The sequence below is a fragment of the Somniosus microcephalus genome, chromosome 9 (genome assembly GCF_052327205.1).
Source record: "Somniosus microcephalus isolate GS21.2 chromosome 9, FLI_Smic_1.0, whole genome shotgun sequence".
NCBI lineage: Eukaryota > Metazoa > Chordata > Chondrichthyes > Squaliformes > Somniosidae > Somniosus > Somniosus microcephalus.
The window spans coordinates 40,711,674-40,732,920 of record NC_140995.1 but is presented as its reverse complement, the minus strand read 5'-3'; positions in this window follow the sequence as shown (position 1 = coordinate 40,732,920).

Below are 21,247 nucleotides of genomic sequence, written 5' to 3'. Positions count from 1 at the left end.
GTCAGTAACAATCCCCCCCAGTGTCAGTAACAATCCCCCCCCAGTGTCAGTAACAATCCCCCCCAGTGTCAGTAACAATCCCCCCCAGTGTCAGTAACAATCCCCCCCCAGTGTCAGTAACAATCCCCCCCAGTGTCAGTAACGATCCCCCCGCCAGTGTCAGTAACAATCACCCCATGTCAGTAACAATCTCCCCCAGTGTCAGTAACAATCATCTCCAGTGTCAGTAACAATCCCCCCCAGTTTTCCGTAACAATCCCCCCCAGTGTCAGTAACAATGCCCCCACCAGAGTCAGTAACAATCCTCCCCAGTGTCAGTAACGACCCTCCCCCGTGTTAGTAACAATCCCACCGCAGTGTCAGTAACAATCTCCCCCAGTGACAGTAACAATCTCCCCCAGTGTCAGTAAGAATCCCCCCTGTGGCAGTAACAATCCCCCCAGTGTCAGTAACAATCCCCCCATGTCAGTAACAATACCCCCAGCGTCAGTAACAATCCCCCCCACTGTCAGTAACAATCCCCCCCAGTGTCAGTAACAATCCCCCCCAGTGTCAGTAACAATCCCCCCATGTCAGTAACAATCCCCCCAGTCTCAGTAACAATCCCCCCCAATGTCAGTAACAATCCCCCCCCAGTGTCAGTAACAATCCCCCCAGTGTCAGTAAAAATCCCCCCAGTGTCAGTAACAAACCCCCCCATTGTCAGTAACAATCCCTCCCAGTGTCAGTAATCATCCCCCCAAGTGTCAGTAACAATCCCGCCCACTGTCAGTAACATTCCCCCCAGTGTCAGTAACATTCCAACCCAGTGTCAGTAACAATCCCCCCAGTGTCAGTTACAATCCCCCCAGTGTCAGTAACAATCCCCCCAGTGTCAGTAACAATCGCACCCAGCCCAGTGTCAGAAAGAAACTCCCGAAGCCAACTGTCAGTAACAATCCCCCCGTGTCAGTAACAATCCCCCGCAGTGTCAGTAACATTCCCCCCCAGTGTCAGTAACAACCCTCCCCGTGTCAGTAACAATCCCACCGCAGTGTCAGTAACAATCTCCCCCAGTATCAGTAACAATCTCCCCCAGTGTCAGTAACAATCCCCCCATGTCAGCAACAATCCTCCCCAGTGTCAGTAACAATCCCCCCGTGTCAGTAATAATCCCCCCGTGTCAGTAACAATCCTCCTCAGTGGCAGTAACAATCCCACCCAGTGTCAGTAACAATCCCTCCCAGTCTCAGTAACAATCCCCCCCAGTGTCAGTAACAATCCCCCCCCAGTGTCAGTAACAATCTCCCCCACTGTCAGTAACAATCCGCCCCCAGTGTCAGGATCAATCGCCCCTCCCCAGCCCAGTGGCACAATCTCCCCCCAGTGTCAGTAACGATCCCCCCCATGTCAGTAACAATCCGTCCCCCCGTGTCAGCAACAATCCCCCCCCCAGTGTCAGTAACAATCCCCCCCAGTGTCATTAAAAATACCCCCCAGTGTCAGTGACAATCCCCCCCGTCTCAGTAACAATTTCCCCCCAGTGTCAGTAACAATCACTCCCAGTGTCAGTAACAACGCCCCAGTGTCAGTAACAATTCCCCCCACGTGTGAGTAACAAACCCCCTAGCCCAATGTTAGTAGCAATTCCTCCCATGTCAGTAACATTCCCCCCCAGTGTCAGTAACGATCCACCACCCAGTGTCAGTAACAGTCACCCCATATCAGTAACAATCTACCCCAGTGTCAGTAACAATCGCCTCCAGTGTCAGTAACAAACCCCCCCAGTGACAGTAACAATCCCCCCACCAGAGTCAGTAACAATCCCCCCCAGTGTCAGGAACAATCGCCCCACCAGAGTCAGTAACAATCCCCCCAGTGTCAGTAACAATCCCCCCAGTGCCAGTAACAATCCCCCCACCAGAGTCAGTAACAATCCCCCCGGTGTCAGTAACAATTCCCCCAGTGTCAGTAACAATCCCCCCTATGTCAGTAACAATCCCCCCCAGTGTCAGTAACAACCCTCCCCATGTCAGTAACAATCCCACTGCAGTTTCAGTAACTATCTCCCCCAGTGTCAGTTACAATCTCCCCCCGTGGCAGTAACAATCCCCCCAGTGTCAGTAACAATCCCCCCCGTGTCAGCAACCATACCCCCAGCGTCAGTAACAATCTCCCCCAGTGTCAGTAACAATCCCCCCCAGTGTCAGTAACAATCCCCCCCAGTGTCAGTAACAATCCCCCCAGTGTCAGTAACCACCCCCCCCAGTGTCAGTAACAATCCTGCCCAGTGTCAGTAACAATCCCCCCCAGTGTCAGTAACATTCCAACCCACTGTCAGTAACAATCCCCCCCAGTGTCAGTAACAATCCCCCCCAGTGTCAGTAACAATCCCCCCAGTGTCAGTAACAAACCCACCCAGCCCAGTGTCAGAAACAATCTCCCCAAGCCCACTGTCAGTAACAATCCACCCGTGTAAGTAACAACAACCCCCCGTGTTAGTAACAATCTCCCCCAGTGTCAGTAACAATCTCCCCATTGTCAGTAACAATCCGCCCCCAGTGTCAGGATCAATCCCGCCTCCCCAGCCCAGTGTCACAATCTCCCCCCAGTGTCAGTAATGATCCCCCCCAGTGTCAGTAACAATCCGTCTCCCAGTGTCAGTAACAATCCCCCCCAGTGTCAGTAACGATCCCCCCCAGTGTCAGTAACAATCACCCCAGTGTCAGTAACAATCCCTCCGTGTCAGCAACAATACCCCCAGCGTCAGTAACAATCTCCCCCGTGTCAGTAACAATGCCCCCAGTGTCAGTAACAATCCCCCCCAGTGTCAGTAACAATCCCCCCAGTGTCAGTAACAATCACCCCCGTGGCAGTAACAGTCCCCCCAGTGTCAGTAACAATCCCCCCCGTGTCAGCAACAATACCCCCAGCGTCAGTAACAATCCCCCCCAGTGTCAGTAACAATCCCCCCCGTGTCAGCAACAATACCCGCAGTGTCAGTAACCATCCCCCCCAGTGTCAGTAACAATCCCGCCCAGTGTCAGTAACAATCCCCCCCAGTGTCAGTAACATTCCAACACAGTGTCAGTAACAACCCCTCCAGTGTCAGTAACAATCCCCCCCAGTGTCAGTAACAATCCCCCCAGTGTCAGTAACAAACCCACCCAGCCCAGTGTCAGAAACAATCTCCCCAAGCCCACTGTCAGTAACAATCCCCCCGTGTCAGCAACAATACCCCCAGTGTCAGTAACAATCTCCCCCAGTGTCAGTAACAATCCCCCCCAGTGTCAGTAACAATCCCCCCCAGTGTCAGTAACAATCCCCCCCAGTGTCAGTAACAATCCCCCCCAGTGTCAGTAACTATCCCCCCCAGTGTCTGTAAAAATCCCCCCCCAGTGTCAGTAACAATCCCCCCCAGTGTCAGTAACAATCCCTCCCAGTGTCAGTGACAATTCCCGCCAGTGTCAGTTACAATCCCCCCCCCGTGTCAGCAACAATCCCCCCCCAGTGCTAGGAACAATCCCCCCCAGTGTCAGTAACATTCCCCCCCAGTTTCAGTAACAATCCAGCCCAGTGTCAGTAACAATCCCGCCCAGTGTCAGTAACAATCCCCCCCATGTCAATAACAATCCCCCCATGTCAGTAACAATCCCCCCAGTTTCAGTAACAATCCCCCCCAGTGTCAGTAACAATCCCCCCCGTGTCAGTAACAATCCCCCCGTGTCAGCAACAATACCCCCAGCGTCAGTACCAATCTCCCCCAGTGTCAGTAACAATCCCCCCCAGTGTCAGTAACAATCCCCCCCCGTGGCAGTAACAATTCCCCCAGTGTCAGTAACAATCCCACCGCAGTTTCAGTAACTATCTCCCCCAGTGTCAGTAACAATCTCCCCCAGTGTCAGTAACATTCCTCCCGTGTCAGTAACAATCCCCCCCCAGTGTCACTAACAATCCCCCCCAGTGTCAGTAACAATCCCCCCGTGGCAGTAACAATCCCCCCAGTGTCAGTAACAATCCCCCCGTGTCAGCAGCAATACCCCCAGCGTCAGTAACAATCTCCCCCAGTGTCAGTAACAATCCCCCCAGTGTCAGTAACAATCCCCCCCAGTGTCAGTAACAATCCCCCCCAGTGTCAGTAACAATCCCCCCCAGTGTCAGTAACAATCCCCCCAGTGTCAGTAACAATCACCCCATGTCAGTAACTATCCCACCCATTGTCTGTAAAAATCCCCCCCAGTGTCAGTAACAATCCCCCCCAGTGTCAGTAACAATCCCTCCCAGTGTCAGTGACAATTCCCCCCAGTGTCAGTTACAATCCCCCCCCCCGTGTCAGCAACAATCCACCCCCAGTGTTAGGAACAATCCCCCCCAGTGTCAGTAACATTCCCCCCCAGTTTCAGTAACAATCCAGCTCAGTGTCAGTAACAATCCCGCCCAGTGTCAGTAACAATCCCCCCCATGTCAATAACAATCCCCCCATGTCAGTAACAATCCCCCCAGTTTCAGTAACAATCCCCCCAGTGTCAGTAACAATCCCCCCCGTGTCAGTAACAATCCCCCCAGTGTCAGTAAAAATCCCCCCAGTGTCAGTAGCAAACCCCCCCATTGTCAGTAACAATCCCTCCCAGTGTCAGTAATCATCCCCCCCAAGTGTCAGTAACGATCCCGCCCACTGTCAGTAACAATCCACCCCAGTGTCAGTAACATTCCAACCCAGTGTCAGTAACAATCCCCCCAGTGTCAGTTACAATCCCCCCAGTGTCAGTAACAATCGCACCCAGCCCAGTGTCAGTAACAATCGCACCCAGCCCAGTGTCAGAAACAAACTCCCGAAGCCCACTGTCAGTAACAATCCCCCCGTGTCAGTAACAATGCCCCCCAGTGTCAGTAACAATCCACCCCAGTGTCAGTAACAACCCTCCCCGTGTCAGTAACAATCCCACCGCAGTGTCAGTAACAATCTCCCCCAGTATCAGTAACAATCTCCCCCAGTGTCAGTAACAATCCCCCCGTGTCAGTAACAATCCTCCCCAGTGTCAGTAACAATCCCCCCGTGTCGGTAATAATCCCCCCCGTGTCAGTAACTATACCCCCAGCATCAGTAACAATCCCCCCATGTCAGTAACAATCCTCCTCAGTGGCAGTAACAATCCCACCCAGTGCCAGTAACAATCCCTCCCAGTGTCAGTAACAATCCCCCCCAGTGTCAGTAACAATCCCCCCCCCAGTGTCAGTAACAATCCCCCCCCAGTGTCAGTAACAGTCCCCCCCAGTGTCAGTAACAATCCCCCCCCAGTGTCAATAACAATCCCCCCCAGTGTCAGTAACGATCCCCCCGCCAGTGTCAGTAACAATCACCCCATGTCAGTAACAATCTCCCCCAGTGTCAGTAACAATCATCTCCAGTGTCAGTAACAATCCTCCCCAGTTTTCCGTAACAATCCCCCCCAGTGTCAGTAACAATGCCCCCACCAGAGTCAGTAACAATCCTCCCCAGTGTCAGTAACGACCCTCCCCCGTGTTAGTAACAATCCCACCGCAGTGTCAGTAACAATCTCCCCCAGTGTCAGTAACAATCTCCCCCAGTGTCAGTAAGAATCCCCCCTGTGGCAGTAACAATCCCCCCAGCGTCAGTAACAATCCCCCCATGTCAGTAACAATACCCCCAGCGTCAGTAACAATCCCCCCCACTGTCAGTAACAATCCCCCCCAGTGTCAGTAACAATCCCCCCCAGTGTCAGTAACAATCCCTCCATGTCAGTAACAATCCCCCCAGTCTCAGTAACAGTCCCCCCCAGTGTCAGTAACAATCCCCCCCCAGTGTCAGTAACAATCCCCCCAGTGTCAGTAAAAATCCCCCCAGTGTCAGTAACAAACCCCCCCATTGTCAGTAACAATCCCTCCCAGTGTCAGTAATCATCCCCCCAAGTGTCAGTAACAATCCCGCCCACTGTCAGTAACATTCCCCCCAGTGTCAGTAACATTCCAACCCAGTGTCAGTAACAATCCCCCCAGTGTCAGTTACAATCCCCCCAGTGTCAGTAACAATCCCCCCAGTGTCAGTAACAATCGCACCCAGCCCAGTGTCAGAAAGAAACTCCCGAAGCCAACTGTCAGTAACAATTCCCCCGTGTCAGTAACAATACCCCGCAGTGTCAGTAACATTCCCCCCCAGTGTCAGTAACAACCCTCCCCGTGTCAGTAACAATCCCACCGCAGTGTCAGTAACAATCTCCCCCAGTATCAGTAACAATCTCCCCCAGTGTCAGTAACAATCCCCCCATGTCAGTAACAATCCTCCCCAGTGTCAGTAACAATCCCAACGTGTCAGTAATAATCCCCCCGTGTCAGTAACTATACCCCCAGCATCAGTAACAATCCCCCCGTGTCAGTAACAATCCTCCTCAGTGGCAGTAACAATCCAACCCAGTGTCAGTAACAATCCCTCCCAGTCTCAGTAACAATCCCCCCCAGTGTCAGTAACAATCCCCCCCCAGTGTCAGTAACAATCTCCCCCACTGTCAGTAACAATCCGCCCCCAGTGTCATGATCAATCGCCCCTCCCCAGCCCAGTGGCACAATCTCCCCCCAGTGTCAGTAACGATCCCCCCCGTGTCAGTAACAATCCATCCCCCCGTGTCAGCAACAATCCCCCCCAGTGTCAGTAACAATCCCCCCAGTGTCAGTAAAAATTCCCCCAGTGTCAGTAACAATCGCCCCCAGTGTCAGTAACAATCCCTCCCAGTGTCAGCAACAATCCCCCCAGTGTCAGTAACAATCCCCTCCCGTGTCAGTTACAATCCCCCCCAGTGTCTGTAACAATCCCCCCAGTGTCAGTAACCACCCCCCCAGTGTCAGTAACAATCCCGCCCAGTGTCAGTAACAATCCCCCCCAGTGTCAGTAACATTCCAACACAGTGTCAGTAACAATCCCCCCCAGTGTCAGTAACAATCCCCCCCAGTGTCAGTAACAATCCCCCCAGTGTCAGTAACAAACCCACCCATCCCAGTGTCAGAAACAATCTCCCAAGCCCAGTGTCAGTAACAATCCACCCGTGTAAGTAACAACAACCCCCAGTGTCAGTAACAATCTCCCCCAGTGTCAGTAACAATCTCCCCATTGTCAGTAACAATCCGCCCCCAGTGTCAGGATCAATCCCGCCTCCCCAGCCCAGTGTCACAATCTCCCCCCAGTGTCAGGAATGATCCCCCCCAGTGTCAGTAACAATCCGTCCCCCAGTGTCAGTAACAATCCCCCCCAGTGTCAGTAATGATCCACCCCAGTGTCAGTAACAATCACCCCATGTCAGTAACAATCCCCCCCAGTGTCAGTAAAAATCCCCCCAGTGTCAGTAACAATCCCCCCCAGTGTCAGTAACAATCCCTCCCAGTGTCAGTAACAATCCCTCCCAGTGTCAGTGACAATTCCCGCCAGTGTCAGTAACAATCCCCCCCGTGTCAGTAACAATCCCCCCCCAGTGTCAGGAACAATCCCCCCTAGTGTCAGTAACATTCCCCCCAGTGTCAGTAACAATCCCCCCAGTGTCAGTAACAATCCCCCCCATGTCAGTCACAATACCCCCAGCATCAGTAACAATCCCCCCGTGTTAGTAACAATCCCCCTCTGTGGCAGTAACAATCCTACCCAGTGTCAGTAACAATCCCCCCAGTGTCAGTAACAAACCCTCCCAGTGTCAGTAACAATCCCCCCCAGTGTCAGTAACATACCAACCCAGTGTCAGTAACAATCCCCCCAGTGTCAGTATCAATCCCCCCCAGTGTCAGTAATAACCCCCCCAGTGTCAGTAACAATCACACCCAGCCAAGTGTCAGAAACAATCTCCCCAAGCCCACTGTCAGTAACAATCCCCCCGTGTCAGTAACAACAACACACAGTGTCAGTAACAATCCCCCCCAGTGTCAGTAACAATCTCCCCCACTGTCAGTAACAATCCACCCCCAGTGTCAGGATCAATCGCCCCTCCCCAGCACAGTGTCACAATCTCCCCCCAGTGTCAGTAACGATCCCCACCAGTGTCAGTAACAATCCGTCCCACCGTGTCAGCAACAATCCCCCCCCAGTGTCAGTAACAATCCCCCCCAGTGTCATTAAAAATCACCCCCAGTGTCAGTAACAATCCCCCCCGTCTCAGTAACAATTCCCCCCCAGTGTCAGTAACAATCACTCCCAGTGTCAGTAACAACGCCCCAGTGTCAGTAACAATTCCCCCCACGTGTGAGTAACAAACCCCCTAGCCCAATGTTAGTAACAATTCCTCCCATGTCAGTAACATTCCCCCCCAGTGTCAGTAACGATCCACCACCCAGTGTCAGTAACAGTCACCCCATGTCAGTAACAATCTACCCCAGTGTCAGTAACAATCGCCTCCAGTGTCAGTAACAATCCCCCCAGTGTCAGTAACAATCCCCTGCAGTGTCAGTAACAATCCCCCCACCAGAGTCAGTAACAATCCCCCCCAGTGTCAGGAACAATCGCCCCACCAGAGTCAGTAACAATCCCCCCTATGTCAGTAACAACCACCCCCAGTGTCAGTAAGAATCCCCCCCAGTGTCAGTAACAACCCTCCCCATGTCAGTAACAATCCCACCGCAGTTTCAGTAACTATCTCCCCCAGTGTCAGTTACAATCTCCCCCCGTGGCAGTAACAATCCCCCCAGTGTCAGTAACAATGCCCCCCGTGTCAGCAACAATACCCCCAGCGTCAGTAACAATCTCCCCCAGTGTCAGTAACAATGCCCCCAGTGTCAGTAACAATCCCCCCCAGTGTCAGTAACAATCCCCCCAGTGTCAGTAACCACCCCCACCCAGTGTCAGTAACAATCCCGCCCAGTGTCAGTAACAATCACCCCCAGTGTCAGTAACATTCCAACCCAGTGTCAGTAACAATCCCCCCCAGTGTCAGTAACAATCCCCCCCAGTGTCAGTAACAATCCCCCCAGTGTCAGTAACAAACCCACCCAGCCCAGTGTCAGAAACAATCTCCCCAAGCCCACTGTCAGTAACAATCCACCCGTGTAAGTAACAACAACCCCCAGTGTCAGTTACAATCCCCCCAGTGTCAGTAACAATCGCACCCAGCCCAGTGTCAGTAACAATCGCACCCAGCCCAGTGTCAGAAACAAACTCCCGAAGCCCACTGTCAGTAACAATCCCCCCGTGTCAGTAACAATGCCCCCCAGTGTCAGTAACAATCCAGCCCAGTGTCAGTAACAACCCTCCCCGTGTCAGTAACAATCCCACCGCAGTGTCAGTAACAATCTCCCCCAGTATCAGTAACAATCTCCCCCAGTGTCAGTAACAATCCCCCCGTGTCAGTAACAATCCTCCCCAGTGTCAGTAACAATCCCCCCGTGTCGGTAATAATCCCCCCCGTGTCAGTAACTATACCCCCAGCATCAGTAACAATTCCCCCATGTCAGTAACAATCCTCCTCAGTGGCAGTAACAATCCCACCCAGTGCCAGTAACAATCCCTCCCAGTGTCAGTAACAATCCCCCTCAGTGTCAGTAACAATCCCCCCCCAGTGTCAGTAACAATCCCCCCCCCAGTGTCAGTAACAATCCCCCCCCAGTGTCAGTAACAATCCCCCCCCAGTGTCAGTAACAATCCCCCCCAGTGTCAGTAATGATCCCCCCGCCAGTGTCAGTAACAATCACCCCCATGTCAGTAACAATCTCCCCCAGTGTCAGTAACAATCGTCTCCAGTGTCAGTAACAATCCCCCCCAGTTTTCCGTAACAATCCCCCCCAGTGTCAGTAACAATGCCCCCACCAGAGTCAGTAACAATCCTCCCCAGTGTCAGTAACGACCCTCCCCCGTGTTAGTAACAATCCCACCGCAGTGTCAGTAACAATCTCCCCCAGTGTCAGTAACAATCTCCCCCAGTGTCAGTAACAATCCCCCCCACTGTCAGTAACAATCCCCCCCAGTGTCAGTAACAATCCCCCCCAGTGTCAGTAACAATCCCCCCATGTCAGTAACAATCCCCCCAGTTTCAGTAACAATCCCCCCCAGTGTCAGTAACAATCCCCCCCAGTGTCAGTAACAATCCCCCCAGTGTCAGTAAAAATCCCCCCAGTGTCAGTAACAAACCCCCCCATTGTCAGTAACAATCCCTCCCAGTATCAGTAATCATCCCCCCAAGTGTCAGTAACAATCCCGTCCACTGTCAGTAACATTCCCCCCAGTGTCAGTAACATTCCAACCCAGTGTCAGTAACAATCCCCCCAGTGTCAGTTACAATCCCCCCAGTGTCAGTAACAATCCCCCCAGTGTCAGTAACAATCGCACCCAGCCCAGTGTCAGAAAGAAACTCCCGAAGCCAACTGTCAGTAACAATCCCCCCGTGTCAGTAACAATCCCCCGCAGTGTCAGTAACATTCCCCCCCAGTGTCAGTAACAACCCTCCCCGTGTCAGTAACAATCCCACCGCAGTGTCAGTAACAATCTCCCCCAGTATCAGTAACAATCTCCCCCAGTGTCAGTAACAATCCCCCCATGTCAGTAACAATCCTCCCCAGTGTCAGTAACAATCCCCCCGTGTCAGTAATAATCCCCCCGTGTCAGTAACTATACCCCCAGCATCAGTAACAATCCCCCCGTGTCAGTAACAATCCTCCTCAGTGGCAGTAACAATCCCACCCAGTGTCAGTAACAATCCCTCCCAGTCTCAGTAACAATCCCCCCCAGTGTCAGTAACAATCCCCCTCCAGTGTCAGTAACAATCTCCCCCACTGTCAGTAACAATCCGCCCCCAGTGTCAGGATCAATCGCCCCTCCCCAGCCCAGTGGCACAATCTCCCCCCAGTGTCAGTAACGATCCCCCCCATGTCAGTAACAATCCGTCCCCCCGTGTCAGCAACAATCCCCCCCCCAGTGTCAGAAACAATCCCCCCAGTGTCAGTAAAAATTCCCCCAGTGTCAGTAACAATCGCCCCCAGTGTCAGTAACAATCCCTCCCAGTGTCAGCAACAATCCCCCCCAGTGTCAGTAACAATCCCCTCCCGTGTCAGTTACAATCCCCCCCAGTGTCTGTAACAATCCCCCCAGTGTCAGTAACCACCCCCCCCAGTGTCAGTAACAATCCCGCCCAGTGTCAGTAACAATCCCCCCCAGTGTCAGTAACATTCCAACACAGTGTCAGTAACAATCCCCCCCAGTGTCAGTAACAATCCCCCCCAGTGTCAGTAACAATCCCCCCAGTGTCAGTAACAAACCCACCCATCCCAGTGTCAGAAACAATCTCCCAAGCCCAGTGTCAGTAACAATCCACCCGTGTAAGTAACAACAACCCCCAGTGTCAGCAACAATCCCCCCAGTGTCAGTAACAATCCCCTCCCGTGTCAGTTACAATCCCCCCCAGTGTCTGTAACAATCCCCCAGTGTCAGTAACCACCCCCCCAGTGTCAGTAACAATCCCGCCCAGTGTCAGTAACAATCCCCCCAGTGTCAGTAACATTCCAACACAGTGTCAGTAACAATCCCCCCCAGTGTCAGTAAGCAATCCCCCCCAGTGTCAGTAACAATCCCCCCAGTGTCAGTAACAAAACCCACCCATCCAGTGTCAGAAACAATCTCCCAAGCCCAGTGTCAGTAACAATCCACCCTTGTAAGTAACAACAACCCCAGTGTCAGTAACAATCTCCCCCAGTGTCAGTAACAATCTCCCCATTGTCAGTAACAATCCGCCCCCAGTGTCAGGATCAATCCCGCCTCCCCCAGCCCAGTGTCACAATCTCCCCCCAGTGTCAGGAATGATCCCCCCCAGTGTCAGTAACAATCCGTCCCCCAGTGTCAGTAACAATCCCCCCCAGGTGTCAGTAATGATCCACCCCAGTGTCAGTAACAATCACCCCATGTCAGTAACAATCCCCCCCAGTGTCAGTAAAAATCCCCCAGTGTCAGTAACAATCCCCCCCAGTGTCAGTAACAATCCCTCCCAGTGTCAGTAACAATCCCTCCCAGTGTCAGTGACAATTCCCGCCAGTGTCAGTAACAATCCCCCCCGTGTCAGTAACAATCCCCCCCCAGTGTCAGGGAACAATCCCCCCTAGTGTCAGTAACATTCCCCCCAGTGTCAGTAACAATCCCCCCAGTGTCAGTAACAATCCCCCCCATGTCAGTCACAATACCCCCAGCATCAGTAACAATCCCCCCGTGTTAGTAACAATCCCCCTCTGTGGCAGTAACAATCCTACCCAGTGTCAGTAACAATCCCCCCAGTGTCAGTAACAAACCCTCCCAGTGTCAGTAACAATCCCCACCAGTGTCAGTAACATACCAACCCAGTGTCAGTAACAATCCCCCCAGTGTCAGTATCAATCCCCCCCAGTGTCAGTAATAACCCCCCCAGTGTCAGTAACAATCACACCCAGCCAAGTGTCAGAAACAATCTCCCCAAGCCCACTGTCAGTAACAATCCCCCCGTGTCAGTAACAACAACACACAGTGTCAGTAACAATCCCCCCCAGTGTCAGTAACAATCTCCCCCACTGTCAGTAACAATCCACCCCCAGTGTCAGGATCAATCGCCCCTCCCCAGCCCAGTGTCACAATCTCCCCCCAGTGTCAGTAACGATCCCCACCAGTGTCAGTAACAATCCGTCCCACCGTGTCAGCAACAATCCCCCCCCAGTGTCAGTAACAATCCCCACCAGTGTCATTAAAAATCACCCCCAGTGTCAGTAACAATCCCCCCCGTCTCAGTAACAATTCCCCCCCAGTGTCAGTAACAATCACTCCCAGTGTCAGTAACAACGCCCCAGTGTCAGTAACAATTCCCCCCACGTGTGAGTAACAAACCCCCTAGCCCAATGTTAGTAACAATTCCTCCCATGTCAGTAACATTCCCCCCCAGTGTCAGTAACGATCCACCACCCAGTGTCAGTAACAGTCACCCCATGTCAGTAACAATCTACCCCAGTGTCAGTAACAATCGCCTCCAGTGTCAGTAACAATCCCCCCAGTGTCAGTAACAATCCCCTGCAGTGTCAGTAACAATCCCCCCACCAGAGTCAGTAACAATCCCCCCCAGTGTCAGGAACAATCGCCCCACCAGAGTCAGTAACAATCCCCCCTATGTCAGTAACAACCACCCCCAGTGTCAGTAAGAATCCCCCCCAGTGTCAGTAACAACCCTCCCCATGTCAGTAACAATCCCACCGCAGTTTCAGTAACTATCTCCCCCAGTGTCAGTTACAATCTCCCCCCGTGGCAGTAACAATCCCCCCAGTGTCAGTAACAATGCCCCCCGTGTCAGCAACAATACCCCCAGCGTCAGTAACAATCTCCCCCAGTGTCAGTAACAATGCCCCCAGTGTCAGTAACAATCCCCCCCAGTGTCAGTAACAATCCCCCCAGTGTCAGTAACCACCCCCACCCAGTGTCAGTAACAATCCCGCCCAGTGTCAGTAACAATCACCCCCAGTGTCAGTAACATTCCAACCCAGTGTCAGTAACAATCCCCCCCAGTGTCAGTAACAATCCCCCCCAGTGTCAGTAACAATCCCCCCAGTGTCAGTAACAAACCCACCCAGCCCAGTGTCAGAAACAATCTCCCCAAGCCCACTGTCAGTAACAATCCACCCGTGTAAGTAACAACAACCCCCAGTGTCAGTTACAATCCCCCCAGTGTCAGTAACAATCGCACCCAGCCCAGTGTCAGTAACAATCGCACCCAGCCCAGTGTCAGAAACAAACTCCCGAAGCCCACTATCAGTAACAATCCCCCCGTGTCAGTAACAATGCCCCCCAGTGTCAGTAACAATCCACCCCAGTGTCAGTAACAACCCTCCCCGTGTCAGTAACAATCCCACCGCAGTGTCAGTAACAATCTCCCCCAGTATCAGTAACAATCTCCCCCAGTGTCAGTAACAATCCCCCCGTGTCAGTAACAATCCTCCCCAGTGTCAGTAACAATCCCCCCGTGTCGGTAATAATCCCCCCCGTGTCAGTAACTATACCCCCAGCATCAGTAACAATTCCCCCATGTCAGTAACAATCCTCCTCAGTGGCAGTAACAATCCCACCCAGTGCCAGTAACAATCCCTCCCAGTGTCAGTAACAATCCCCCCCAGTGTCAGTAACAATCCCCCCCCCAGTGTCAGTAACAATCCCCCCCCCCAGTGTCAGTAACAATCCCCCCCCAGTGTCAGTAACAATCCCCCCCCAGTGTCAGTAACAATCCCCCCCAGTGTCAGTAATGATCCCCCCGCCAGTGTCAGTAACAATCACCCCATGTCAGTAACAATCTCCCCCAGTGTCAGTAACAATCGTCTCCAGTGTCAGTAACAATCCCCCCCAGTTTTCCGTAACAATCCCCCCCAGTGTCAGTAACAATGCCCCCACCAGAGTCAGTAACAATCCTCCCCAGTGTCAGTAACGACCCTCCCCCGTGTTAGTAACAATCCCACCGCAGTGTCAGTAACAATCTCCCCCAGTGTCAGTAACAATCTCCCCCAGTGTCAGTAACAATCCCCCCCACTGTCAGTAACAATCCCGCCCAGTGTCAGTAACAATCCCCCCCAGTGTCAGTAACAATCCCCCCATGTCAGTAACAATCCCCCCAGTTTCAGTAACAATCCCCCCCAGTGTCAGTAACAATCCCCCCCAGTGTCAGTAACAATCCCCCCAGTGTCAGTAAAAATCCCCCCAGTGTCAGTAACAAACCCTCCCATTGTCAGTAACAATCCCTCCCAGTATCAGTAATCATCCCCCCAAGTGTCAGTAACAATCCCGTCCACTGTCAGTAACATTCCCCCCAGTGTCAGTAACATTCCAACCCAGTGTCAGTAACAATCCCCCCAGTGTCAGTTACAATCCCCCCAGTGTCAGTAACAATCCCCCCAGTGTCAGTAACAATCGCACCCAGCCCAGTGTCAGAAAGAAACTCCCGAAGCCAACTGTCAGTAACAATCCCCCCGTGTCAGTAACAATCCCCCGCAGTGTCAGTAACATTCCCCCCCAGTGTCAGTAACAACCCTCCCCGTGTCAGTAACAATCCCACCGCAGTGTCAGTAACAATCTCCCCCAGTATCAGTAACAATCTCCCCCAGTGTCAGTAACAATCCCCCCATGTCAGTAACAATCCTCCCCAGTGTCAGTAACAATCCCCCCGTGTCAGTAATAATCCCCCCGTGTCAGTAACTATACCCCCAGCATCAGTAACAATCCCCCCGTGTCAGTAACAATCCTCCTCAGTGGCAGTAACAATCCCACCCAGTGTCAGTAACAATCCCTCCCAGTCTCAGTAACAATCCCCCCCAGTGTCAGTAACAATCCCCCTCCAGTGTCAGTAACAATCTCCCCCACTGTCAGTAACAATCCGCCCCCAGTGTCAGGATCAATCGCCCCTCCCCAGCCCAGTGGCACAATCTCCCCCCAGTGTCAGTAACGATCCCCCCCATGTCAGTAACAATCCGTCCCCCCGTGTCAGCAACAATCCCCCCCCCAGTGTCAGAAACAATCCCCCCAGTGTCAGTAAAAATTCCCCCAGTGTCAGTAACAATCGCCCCCAGTGTCAGTAACAATCCCTCCCAGTGTCAGCAACAATCCCCCCCAGTGTCAGTAACAATCCCCTCCCGTGTCAGTTACAATCCCCCCCAGTGTCTGTAACAATCCCCCCAGTGTCAGTAACCACCCCCCCCAGTGTCAGTAACAATCCCGCCCAGTGTCAGTAACAATCCCCCCCAGTGTCAGTAACATTCCAACACAGTGTCAGTAACAATCCCCCCCAGTGTCAGTAACAATCCCCCCCAGTGTCAGTAACAATCCCCCCAGTGTCAGTAACAAACCCACCCATCCCAGTGTCAGAAACAATCTCCCAAGCCCAGTGTCAGTAACAATCCACCCGTGTAAGTAACAACAACCCCCAGTGTCAGTAACAATCTCCCCCAGTGTCAGTAACAATCTCCCCATTGTCAGTAACAATCCGCCCCCAGTGTCAGGATCAATCCCGCCTCCCCAGCCCAGTGTCACAATCTCCCCCCAGTGTCAGGAATGATCCCCCCCAGTGTCAGTAACAATCCGTCCCCCAGTGTCAGTAACAATCCCCCCCAGTGTCAGTAATGATCCCCCCCAGTGTCAGTAACAATCACCCCATGTCAGTAACAAGCCCCCCAGTGTCAGTAAAAATCCCCCCAGTGTCAGTAACAATCCCCCCCAGTGTCAGTAACAATCCCTCCCAGTGTCAGTAACAATCCCTCCCAGTGTCAGTAACAATCCCCCACAGTGTCAGGAACAATCCCCCCCAGTGTCAGTAACATTCCCCCCAGTGTCAGTAACAATCCCCCCAGTGTCAGTAACAATCCCCCCCATGTCAGTCACAATACCCCCAGCATCAGTAACAATCCCCCTGTGTTAGTAACAATCCCCCTCTGTGGCAGTAACAATCCTACCCAGTGTCAGTAACAATCCCCCCAGTGTCAGTAACAAACCCTCCCAGTGTCAGTAACAATCCCCCCCAGTGTCAGTAACATACCAACCCAGTGTCAGTAACAATCCCCCCAGTGTCAGTAACAAACCCTCCCAGTGTCAGTAACAATCCCACCCAGCCAAGTGTCAGAAACAATCTCCCCAAGCCCACTGTCAGTAACAATCCCCCCATGTCAGTAACAACAACACACAGTGTCAGTAACAATCCCCCCCAGTGTCAGTAACAATCTCCCCCACTGTCAGTAACAATCCACCCCCAGTGTCAGGATCAATCGCCCCTCCCCAGCCCAGTGTCACAATCTCCCCCCAGTGTCAGTAACGATCCCCGCCAGTGTCAGTAACAATCCGTCCCACCGTGTCAGCAACAATCCCCCCCCAGTGTCAGTAACAATCCCCCCCAGTGTCATTAAAAATCCCCCCCAGTGTCAGTAACAATCCCCCCCGTCTCAGTAACAATTCCCCCCCAGTGTCAGTAACAATCACTCCCAGTGTCAGTAACAACGCCCCAGTGTCAGTAACAATTCCCCCCACGTGTGAGTAACAAACCCCCGAGCCCAATGTTAGTAACAATTCCTCCCATGTCAGTAACATTCCCCCCCAGTGTCAGTAACGATCCACCACCCAGTGTCAGTAACAGTCACCCCATGTCAGTAACAATCTACCCCAGTGTCAGTAACAATCGCCTCCAGTGTCAGTAACAATCCCCCCCAGTGTCAGTAACAACCCTCCCCGTGTCAGTAACAATCCCACCGCAGTGTCAGTAACAATCTCCCCCAGTATCAGTAACAATCTCCACCAGTGTCAGTAACAATCCCCCCGTGTCAGTAACAATCCTCCCCAGTGTCAGTAACAATCCCCCCGTGTCGGTAATAATCCCCCCCGTGTCAGTAACTATACCCCCAGCATCAGTAACAATTCCCCCATGTCAGTAACAATCCTCCTCAGTGGCAGTAACAATCCCACCCAATGCCAGTAACAATCCCTCCCAGTGTCAGTAACAATCCCCCCCAGTGTCAGTAACAATCCCCCCCCAGTGTCAGTAACAATCCCCCCCAGTGTCAGTAACAATCCCCCCCAGTGTCAGTAACAATCCCCCCCCAGTGTCAGTAACAATCCCCCCCAGTGTCAGTAATGATCCCCCCGCCAGTGTCAGTAACAATCACCCCATGTCAGTAACAATCTCCCCCAGTGTCAGTAACAATCGTCTCCAGTGTCAGTAACAATCCCCCCCAGTTTTCCGTAACAATCCCCCCCAGTGTCAGTAACAATGCCCCCACCAGAGTCAGTAACAATCACCCCCAGTGTCAGTAACATTCCAACCCAGTGTCAGTAACAATCCCCCCCAGTGTCAGTAACAAACCCCCCCCAGTGTCAGTAACAATCCCCCCAGTGTCAGTAACAAACCCACCCAGCCCAGTGTCAGAAACAATCTCCCCAAGCCCACTGTCAGTAACAATCCACCCGTGTAAGTAACAACAACCCCCAGTGTCAGTTACAATCCCCCCAGTGTCAGTAACAATCGCACCCAGCCCAGTGTCAGTAACAATCGCACCCAGCCCAGTGTCAGAAACAAACTCCCGAAGCCCACTGTCAGTAACAATCCCCCCGTGTCAGTAACAATGCCCCCCAGTGTCAGTAACAATCTCCCCCAGTGTCAGTAACAATCCCCCCGTGTCAGTAACAATCCTCCCCAGTGTCAGTAACAATCCCCCCGTGTCGGTAATAATCCCCCCCGTGTCAGTAACTATACCCCCAGCATCAGTAACAATTCCCCCATGTCAGTAACAATCCTCCTCAGTGGCAGTAACAATCCCACCCAGTGCCAGTAACAATCCAGTGTCAGTAACAATCCCCCCCCAGTGTCAGTAACAATCCCCCCCAGTGTCAGTAACAATCCCCCCCAGTGTCAGTAACAATCCCCCCCAGTGTCAGTAACAATCCCCCCCCAGTGTCAGTAACAATCCCCCCCAGTGTCAGTAATGATCCCCCCGCCAGTGTCAGTAACAATCACCCCATGTCAGTAACAATCTCCCCCAGTGTCAGTAACAATCGTCTCCAGTGTCAGTAACAATCCCCCCCAGTTTTCCGTAACAATCCCCCCCAGTGTCAGTAACAATGCCCCCACCAGAGTCAGTAACAATCCTCCCCAGTGTCAGTAACGAACCTCCCCCCGTGTTAGTAACAATCCCACCGCAGTGTCAGTAACAATCTCCCCCAGTGTCAGTAACAATCTCCCCCAGTGTCAGTAAGAATACCCCCTGTGGCAGTAACAATCCCCCCAGCGTCAGTAACAATCCCCCATGTCAGTAACAATACCCCCAGCGTCAGTAACAATCCCCCCAGTGTCAGTAACAATCCCCCCAGTGTCAGTAACAATCGCACCCAGCCCAGTGTCAGAAAGAATCTCCCGAAGCCAACTGTCAGTAACAATCCCCCCGTGTCAGTAACAATCCCCCGCAGTGTCAGTAACATTCCCCCCCAGTGTCAGTAACAACCCTCCCCGTGTCAGTAACAATCCCACCGCAGTGTCAGTAACAATCTCCCCCAGTATCAGTAACAATGTCCCCCAGTGTCAGTAACAATCCCCCCATGTCAGTAACAATCCTCCCCAGTGTCAGTAACAATCCCCCCGTGTCAGTAATAATCCCCCCGTGTCAGTAACTATACCCCCAGCATCAGTAACAATCCCCCCGTGTCAGTAACAATCCTCCTCAGTGGCAGTAACAATCCCACCCAGTGTCAGTAACAATCCCTCCCAGTCTCAGTAACAATCCCCCCCCAGTGTCAGTAACAATCCCCCTCCAGTGTCAGTAACAATCTCCCCCACTGTCAGTAACAATCCGCCCCCAGTGTCAGGATCAATCGCCCCTCCCCAGCCCAGTGGCACAATCTCCCCCCAGTGTCAGTAACGATCCCCCCCATGTCAGTAACAATCCGTCCCCCCGTGTCAGCAACAATCCCCCCCCCAGTGTCAGAAACAATCCCCCCAGTGTCAGTAAAAATTCCCCCAGTGTCAGTAACAATCGCCCCCAGTGTCAGTAACAATCCCTCCCAGTGTCAGCAACAATCCCCCCCAGTGTCAGTAACAATCCCCTCCCGTGTCAGTTACAATCCCCCCCAGTGTCTGTAACAATCCCCCCCAGTGTCAGTAACCACCCCCCCCCAGTGTCAGTAACAATCCCGCCCAGTGTCAGTAACAATCCCCCCCAGTGTCAGTAACATTCCAACACAGTGTCAGTAACAATCCCCCCCAGTGTCAGTAACAATCCCCCCCAGTGTCAGTAACAATCCCCCCAGTGTCAGTAACAAACCCACCCATCCCAGTGTCAGAAACAATCTCCCAAGCCCAGTGTCAGTAACAATCCACCCGTGTAAGTAACAACAACCCCAGTGTCAGTAACAATCTCCCCCAGTGTCAGTAACAATCTCCCCATTGTCAGTAACAATCCGCCCCCAGTGTCAGGATCAATCCCGCCTCCCCAGCCCAGTGTCACAATCTCCCCCCAGTGTCAGGAATGATCCCCCCCAGTGTCAGTAACAATCCGTCCCCCAGTGTCAGTAACAATCCCCCCCAGTGTCAGTAATGATCCCCCCCAGTGTCAGTAACAATCACCCCATGTCAGTAACAAGCCCCCCAGTGTCAGTAAAAATCCCCCCAGTGTCAGTAACAATCCCCCCCAGTGTCAGTAACAATCCCTCCCAGTGTCAGTAACAATCCCTCCCAGTGTCAGTAACAATCCCCCACAGTGTCAGGAACAATCCCCCCCAGTGTCAGTAACATTCCCCCCAGTGTCAGTAACAATCCCCCCAGTGTCAGTAACAATCCCCCCCATGTCAGTCACAATACCCCCAGCATCAGTAACAATCCCCCTGTGTTAGTAACAATCCCCCTCTGTGGCAGTAACAATCCTACCCAGTGTCAGTAACAATCCCCCCAGTGTCAGTAACAAACCCTCCCAGTGTCAGTAACAATCCCCCCCAGTGTCAGTAACATACCAACCCAGTGTCAGTAACAATCCCCCCAGTGTCAGTAACAAACCCTCCCAGTGTCAGTAACAATCCCACCCAGCCAAGTGTCAGAAACAATCTCCCCAAGCCCACTGTCAGTAACAATCCCCCCATGTCAGTAACAACAACACACAGTGTCAGTAACAATCCCCCCCAGTGTCAGTAACAATCTCCCCCACTGTCAGTAACAATCCACCCCCAGTGTCAGGATCAATCGCCCCTCCCCAGCCCAGTGTCACAATCTCCCCCCAGTGTCAGTAACGATCCCCGCCAGTGTCAGTAACAATCCGTCCCACCGTGTCAGCAACAATCCCCCCCAGTGTCAGTAACAATCCCCCCCAGTGTCATTAAAAATCCCCCCCAGTGTCAGTAACAATCCCCCCCGTCTCAGTAACAATTCCCCCCCAGTGTCAGTAACAATCACTCCCAGTGTCAGTAACAACGCCCCAGTGTCAGTAACAATTCCCCCCACGTGTGAGTAACAAACCCCCGAGCCCAATGTTAGTAACAATTCCTCCCATGTCAGTAACATTCCCCCCCAGTGTCAGTAACGATCCACCACCCAGTGTCAGTAACAGTCACCCCATGTCAGTAACAATCTACCCCAGTGTCAGTAACAATCGCCTCCAGTGTCAGTAACAATCCCCCCCAGTGTCAGTAACAACCCTCCCCGTGTCAGTAACAATCCCACCGCAGTGTCAGTAACAATCTCCCCCAGTATCAGTAACAATCTCCACCAGTGTCAGTAACAATCCCCCCGTGTCAGTCACAATCCTCCCCAGTGTCAGTAACAATCCCCCCGTG